The sequence below is a fragment of the Schistocerca piceifrons genome, unplaced genomic scaffold (genome assembly GCF_021461385.2).
Source record: "Schistocerca piceifrons isolate TAMUIC-IGC-003096 unplaced genomic scaffold, iqSchPice1.1 HiC_scaffold_29, whole genome shotgun sequence".
Lineage (NCBI taxonomy): Eukaryota > Metazoa > Arthropoda > Insecta > Orthoptera > Acrididae > Schistocerca > Schistocerca piceifrons.
In genome coordinates this window covers 20,001-27,500 of record NW_025728504.1, presented here as the reverse complement: position 1 = coordinate 27,500, position 7,500 = coordinate 20,001, and the positions used below count along the sequence as shown (strand labels likewise).

The window sequence follows — 7,500 nt, the reverse complement described above, 5'->3', positions numbered from 1 at the left end:
GGCTCTGCCGCACGAAGCCGTGGACCGGCAATGACTCCACCCGCACCCGTTCGTGGACCACCCCAACCGCCAAACGCGCACCTCCAGCGGATGAACGGCGGACGTTTCCCGCACTCGTAAAGTGCAATCCACCCCTATAACTTGCGTTTCATGAAGAGTTATTTCCAATATGCGACATTCCCGCTGTCCCTATACATGAGCCGCGACCTGTACCACTTACGAGCGAGAGACGCGATCGCGTTGCTCACTGTACGGCGTCCGATACCGAGCCATCAGCATGTCGGTCCCCATGCGCGTTGCACTCGCACTCGCACTCGCAAAAACGTGGGGCAAATATATTACGCGGAAGAGTTATAACAGACCGAGCCCCACTGCATGGGGGGAGTCTTTGTCACTAATGTACACAGATAGAACATTGTGGACTGGAACCAGATTACCCGTACACACGGCGCTGATTAGTAATCAATGCAGAGCCATCAAACTACAGAAAATATATACAACTGTCCGTATACATGCTGAAAGAGTCTGCCCACAATGGGAACCACACGTCAGCCAGACACTCTGATCACGCACCACTCTCTGCTTCTAACAGGCGCACATACAATATGTAAGCACCAGCATGGAACAACATCCAGTGCATCCTCTCCGCCACATTACACAATCCACACTATCACAACCAGACCAGGAGGTCCATGCGGAAAATAGAATATCCCACCCTTTCGACATCCACCATTGCGCAGATAAGGCACCAACACCCACACATGTCCTATACAACGGTGCACCCAACATCACAATAGTACCTCCTGTCACAGCGCACAAACAATGACATGAGTCAAAGACACAGGTCTGACACAAGCATAGAATTGGAGCGCCGCCTCTAATAAGCCAAAGGTGCATCCTGACGTGACAAATCTCATCATGTCACAAGCATTCACTTACTATAATCACTATCAACGAACCTGCCGCCCCGCCCCCCCCCCCCCCCCCCACACCTTTCCTTACAACAACGTGTAACCTAACCTAACCCATGTTGTACCTTAACCTAACCCATGTTGTACCTTAACCTAACCCATGTTGTGCCTTAACCTAACCCATGTTGTGCCTTAACCTAACCCATGTTGTCCCCTAACCTAACCCAAGTTGTCCCCTAACCTAACCCATGTTGTCCCTTAACCTAACCCATGTTGTGCCTTAACCTAACCCATGTTGTGCCTTAACCTAACCCATGTTGTCCCCTAACCTAACCCATGTTGTCCCCTAACCTAACCCATGTTGTGCCTTAACCTAACCCATGTTGTCCCCTAACCTAACCCATGTTGTGCCTTAACCTAACCCATGTTGTCCCCTAACCTAACCCATGTTGTCCCCTAACCTAACCCATGTTGTCCCCTAACCTAACCCATGTTGTGCCTTAACCTAACCCATGTTGTGCCTTAACCTAACCCATGTTGTCCCCTAACCTAACCCAAGTTGTCCCCTAACCTAACCCATGTTGTCCCCTAACCTAACCCATGTTGTGCCTTAACCTAACCCATGTTGTGCCTTAACCTAACCCATGTTGTGCCTTAACCTAACCCATGTTGTCCCCTAACCTAACCCATGTTGTCCCCTAACCTAACCCATGTTGTGCCTTAACCTAACCCATGTTGTCCCCTAACCTAACCCATGTTGTGCCTTAACCTAACCCATGTTGTCCCCTAACCTAACCCATGTTGTCCCCTAACCTAACCCATGTTGTCCCCTAACCTAACCCATGTTGTGCCTTAACCTAACCCATGTTGTGCCTTAACCTAACCCATGTTGTCCCCTAACCTAACCCATGTTGTCCCCTAACCTAACCCATGTTGTCCCCTAACCTAACCCATGTTGTCCCCTAACCTAACCCATGTTGTCCCCTAACCTAACCCATGTTGTCCCCTAACCTAACCCATGTTGTCCCCTAACCTAACCCATGTTGTCCCCTAACCTAACCCATGTTGTCCCCTAACCTAACCCATGTTGTCCCCTAACCTAACCCATGTTGTGCCCTAACCTAACCCATGTTGTGCCCTAACCTAACCCATGTTGTGCCCTAACCTAACCCATGTTGTGCCTTAACCTAACCCATGTTGTCCCCTAACCTAACCCATGTTGTCCCCTAACCTAACCCATGTTGTCCCCTAACCTAACCCATGTTGTCCCCTAACCTAACCCATGTTGTCCCCTAACCTAACCCATGTTGTGCCTTAACCTAACCCATGTTGTCCCCTAACCTAACCCATGTTGTCCCCTAACCTAACCCATGTTGTCCCCTAACCTAACCCATGTTGTCCCCTAACCTAACCCATGTTGTCCCCTAACCTAACCCATGTTGTCCCCTAACCTAACCCATGTTGTCCCCTAACCTAACCCATGTTGTCCCCTAACCTAACCCATGTTGTGCCCTAACCTAACCCATGTTGTCCCCTAACCTAACCCATGTTGTGCCTTAACCTAACCCATGTTGTGCCTTAACCTAACCCATGTTGTCCCCTAACCTAACCCATGTTGTCCCCTAACCTAACCCATGTTGTGCCTTAACCTAACCCATGTTGTGCCGTAACCTAACCCATGTTGTGCCTTAACCTAACCCATGTTGTGCCTTAACCTAACCCATGTTGTGCCTTAACCTAACCCATGTTGTGCCTTAACCTAACCCATGTTGTGCCTTAACCTAACCCACGTTGTCCCCTAACGTAACCCACGTTGTCCCCTAACGTAACCCACGTTGTCCCCTAACGTAACCCACGTTGTCCCCTAACGTAACCCACGTTGTCCCCTAACGTAACCCACGTTGTCCCCTAACGTAACCCACGTTGTCCCCTAACGTAACCCACGTTGTCGCCTATCGTAACCCACGTTGTCGCCTAAACCTGCTCTGTAATTGTTATACGACTCGTTCAATTAGTGTAGTGTTGCCCACCCGCAACCCTCGCAATATAGTTCGCTACTCGCACTGCCCGCTCCCCTGTGTATCGCTTCATGTTAAACACCTTGCAAGTCTTGCTGACTTTCCACATGCTCCTGCTGTACACTGTAATGTGGATGGCAGCAGGGCGTACATGCCGCCCCCCCCCCCCCCCCACCTCTCCCCACGTCCCCACCTTGCCCCCTGCCTTCGCAAGGTGGTTGGTGACAAGTTTGCATGTTCAATGCCCTTCGCATGCGACGTACGCAGGCTACGTTGTGGTGCGGCCTGTGTCAACTGTCCGCTGATGTCGTACGCGTGAACCACAATCTGTACTGCACATTCGTCCTTATGTACTGAATGATACATCGTGGCACATGTGTGACCGTACAACGACTGCGCCCAAAAACGGCGGACCATACAGTGCAAATATTGTGCACGCAGCTACGTGTCGTCTCCCTATGAGAGCTGGATTGCAGTGTGGTACGCCATAGAGACGTGTGGGAGGAACGGACGCCGTGGATGGCGATCAGCATGAGCTGTCTGTTGATGTATTCGGACCTAGTCGTCTCTCCTCACACACCGTGATGGCATGGTGCAGCGCGTTCCATATCTGCGACATGCTACAGAAGCCGGTTGACAGTCGTTCGAGCAATGGACATCGCATACGTACGGGGGCCACCTTCCACGTATTGTCTAGGCGTGCACATTTTGTTGCGTGTATGTGGGCAGACGTAGTGTGGCGTGACACCTGACACAGGCATGCAATAATGGTTGAAGTTGCAAATGGCGATGGACGCCTACGTTTTCTGGTGAAGTTACGCAAATGAAGAAATGGTAACCCGTTGTGGTGCGGTTGTTCTCGCTAGGGGTGAATCGGTGATGGCGACGATAGGTTGAGGTACTAACCGGTTGTTCCAGCGATACCCACCATGCCGACGAAACTGAACGGCATCTGGGTGTGAAGCGATACGCGGCGGTGGCTGGGTGGGACCGTCCCCGGCCGGTGAGGGGGCGCCTCCCGGCGTGCTGGCCGCGCGGTGCGTGGGCGCACGCGCTACAGCCGGCTGGTGGGGGCGGCCAGTGGCAGGCGCGCCGGCCGACGGACGCGGCAGGCGTCGCAGCTGCGCGCCGGCGCACCCTGCGCGCGGCGCCGTGCGGCCAAAGTAGGTCCTCGCGGGCCCGGTGCGAAGCGCGGTGGACATCTGCAGTGTGCTGGTCCGATTGAGGACTGTGTGCGTTGAGGATGCGCCGCCGCCCGGCGCTCGGCGCCGCGACGCCGTCTGCTGCTCGGTCGCCCCAGCGGTTCTCGCTGGTGGTTTGTATCGCAGCTGTGCGGATGTGTTGGCGTGTGCGCTGTGCTGGGAGAGTTCGCTTCGGCACCCAAGTGGGGCTTTTGTCCTTCTGTGGCGCTGGCGTTGGAGCTGCCGGTCACCGTAGGTGGCGCGTGTTGTCTCCCGCCGGCAATGCCACGACAGCACGCTCCCGGGCCTCTGTCGGCAGCGGCAAGCTCAGTTGGGAGCACGGGTGGTCGCACCGAAAGCGTCTACTCGCCTAACTCCGGGCGATTGCGCCTCTCTCGAACCCGACCAAGTACTTGGGACGGCGCTGCGCGCCGCCGGGACCTGAGAGGGTTTCGAGGTGTATTGTGCAGGGGAGCTCAGCCTCCTCCTGTTTGCAGAATGATTGAGCGGACGCTTGCGTGTTCGCGCGGGCCCCCGGGACACACTCCCGGGCGGCCGGCTGCTCAGCTCTAGTTGACGCAGCTCCCTGGTTGATCCTGCCAGTAGTCATATGCTTGTCTCAAAGATTAAGCCATGCATGTCTCAGTACAAGCCGCATTAAGGTGAAACCGCGAATGGCTCATTAAATCAGTTATGGTTCCTTAGATCGTACCCACGTTACTTGGATAACTGTGGTAATTCTAGAGCTAATACATGCAAACAGAGTCCCGACCAGAGATGGAAGGGACGCTTTTATTAGATCAAAACCAATCGGTCGGCTCGTCCGGTCCGTTTGCCTTGGTGACTCTGAATAACTTTGGGCTGATCGCACGGTCCTCGTACCGGCGACGCATCTTTCAAATGTCTGCCTTATCAACTGTCGATGGTAGGTTCTGCGCCTACCATGGTTGTAACGGGTAACGGGGAATCAGGGTTCGATTCCGGAGAGGGAGCCTGAGAAACGGCTACCACATCCAAGGAAGGCAGCAGGCGCGCAAATTACCCACTCCCGGCACGGGGAGGTAGTGACGAAAAATAACGATACGGGACTCATCCGAGGCCCCGTAATCGGAATGAGTACACTTTAAATCCTTTAACGAGTATCTATTGGAGGGCAAGTCTGGTGCCAGCAGCCGCGGTAATTCCAGCTCCAATAGCGTATATTAAAGTTGTTGCGGTTAAAAAGCTCGTAGTTGGATTTGTGTCCCACGCTGTTGGTTCACCGCCCGTCGGTGTTTAACTGGCATGTATCGTGGGACGTCCTGCCGGTGGGGCGAGCCGAAGGCGTGCGACCGCCCCGTGCGTGCTCGTGCGTCCCGAGGCGGACCCCGTTGAAATCCTACCAGGGTGCTCTTTATTGAGTGTCTCGGTGGGCCGGCACGTTTACTTTGAACAAATTAGAGTGCTTAAAGCAGGCAAGCCCGCCTGAATACTGTGTGCATGGAATAATGGAATAGGACCTCGGTTCTATTTTGTTGGTTTTCGGAACCCGAGGTAATGATTAATAGGGACAGGCGGGGGCATTCGTATTGCGACGTTAGAGGTGAAATTCTTGGATCGTCGCAAGACGAACAGAAGCGAAAGCATTTGCCAAGTATGTTTTCATTAATCAAGAACGAAAGTTAGAGGTTCGAAGGCGATCAGATACCGCCCTAGTTCTAACCATAAACGATGCCAGCCAGCGATCCGCCGCAGTTCCTCCGATGACTCGGCGGGCAGCCTCCGGGAAACCAAAGCTTTTGGGTTCCGGGGGAAGTATGGTTGCAAAGCTGAAACTTAAAGGAATTGACGGAAGGGCACCACCAGGAGTGGAGCCTGCGGCTTAATTTGACTCAACACGGGAAACCTCACCAGGCCCGGACACCGGAAGGATTGACAGATTGATAGCTCTTTCTTGATTCGGTGGGTGGTGGTGCATGGCCGTTCTTAGTTGGTGGAGCGATTTGTCTGGTTAATTCCGATAACGAACGAGACTCTAGCCTGCTAACTAGTCGCGTGACATCCTTCGTGCTGTCAGCGATTACTTTTCTTCTTAGAGGGACAGGCGGCTTCTAGCCGCACGAGATTGAGCAATAACAGGTCTGTGATGCCCTTAGATGTTCTGGGCCGCACGCGCGCTACACTGAAGGAATCAGCGTGTCTTCCTAGGCCGAAAGGTCGGGGTAACCCGCTGAACCTCCTTCGTGCTAGGGATTGGGGCTTGCAATTGTTCCCCATGAACGAGGAATTCCCAGTAAGCGCGAGTCATAAGCTCGCGTTGATTACGTCCCTGCCCTTTGTACACACCGCCCGTCGCTACTACCGATTGAATGATTTAGTGAGGTCTTCGGACTGGTACGCGGCATTGACTCTGTCGTTGCCGATGCTACCGGAAAGATGACCAAACTTGATCATTTAGAGGAAGTAAAAGTCGTAACAAGGTTTCCGTAGGTGAACCTGCGGAAGGATCATTACCGACTAGACTGCATGTCTTTCGATGTGCGTGTCGTGTCGCGCAACACGCTACCTGTACGGCTCGCAGTAGCCGTGCGCCGCGTGCGGAACCACGCGTGCCTCTCAAAACTAGCGGCAATGTTGTGTGGTACGAGCGCTGAAGCGCTGGAGCGGCTGGCCTGCGGCACCTGGCGCCTGGCGCCGGTTTTGAATGACTTTCGCCCGAGTGCCTGTCCGCTCCGGTGTGGAGCCGTACGACGCCCGTCGGCCGTGAGGCCGTTGGACACAGAACGCTGGAACAGGGGCCGCCACACGCCTCACTCCCGCCTATGCGACCGTCTCGAAAGAGACGGCGGAAACTTGAGAAAAGATCACCCAGGACGGTGGATCACTCGGCTCGTGGGTCGATGAAGAACGCAGCAAATTGCGCGTCGACATGTGAACTGCAGGACACATGAACATCGACGTTTCGAACGCACATTGCGGTCCATGGATTCCGTTCCCGGGCCACGTCTGGCTGAGGGTCGGCTACGTATACTGAAGCGCGCGGCGTTTGCCCCGCTTCGCAGACCTGGGAGTGTCGCGGCCGCCTGTGGGGCCGGCCGCGTCTCCTCAAACGTGCGATGCGCGCCCGTCGCCTGGCGGTTCGCATACCGGTACTTTCTCGGTAGCGTGCACAGCCGGCTGGCGGTGTGGCGTGCGACACCTCGTACAACGACCTCAGAGCAGGCGAGACTACCCGCTGAATTTAAGCATATTACTAAGCGGAGGAAAAGAAACTAACAAGGATTCCCCCAGTAGCGGCGAGCGAACAGGGAAGAGTCCAGCACCGAACCCCGCAGGCTGCCGCCTGTCGTGGCATGTGGTGTTTGGGAGGGTCCACTACCCCGACGCCTCGCGCCGAGCCCAAGTCCAACT

At 54.6% G+C, this 7,500-nt stretch overlaps 2 non-coding genes and 1 pseudogene across 2 annotated transcripts; all 3 read left to right on the top strand.

Annotated features, from left to right (window-relative positions):
- The first annotated feature begins 4,693 nt into the window (after nucleotides 1–4,693).
- Nucleotides 4,694–6,602, top strand: LOC124744377. The gene has a single exon (XR_007010717.1). It is a non-coding gene; the product is annotated as a small subunit ribosomal RNA (ribosomal RNA).
- A 352-nt stretch (nucleotides 6,603–6,954) lies between these two features.
- On the top strand, nucleotides 6,955–7,109 carry LOC124744386. The gene has a single exon (XR_007010721.1). It is a non-coding gene; the product is annotated as a 5.8S ribosomal RNA (ribosomal RNA).
- A 188-nt stretch (nucleotides 7,110–7,297) lies between these two features.
- LOC124744382 overlaps nucleotides 7,298–7,500 on the top strand; it is a 4,222-nt pseudogene continuing 4,019 nt past the window's right edge.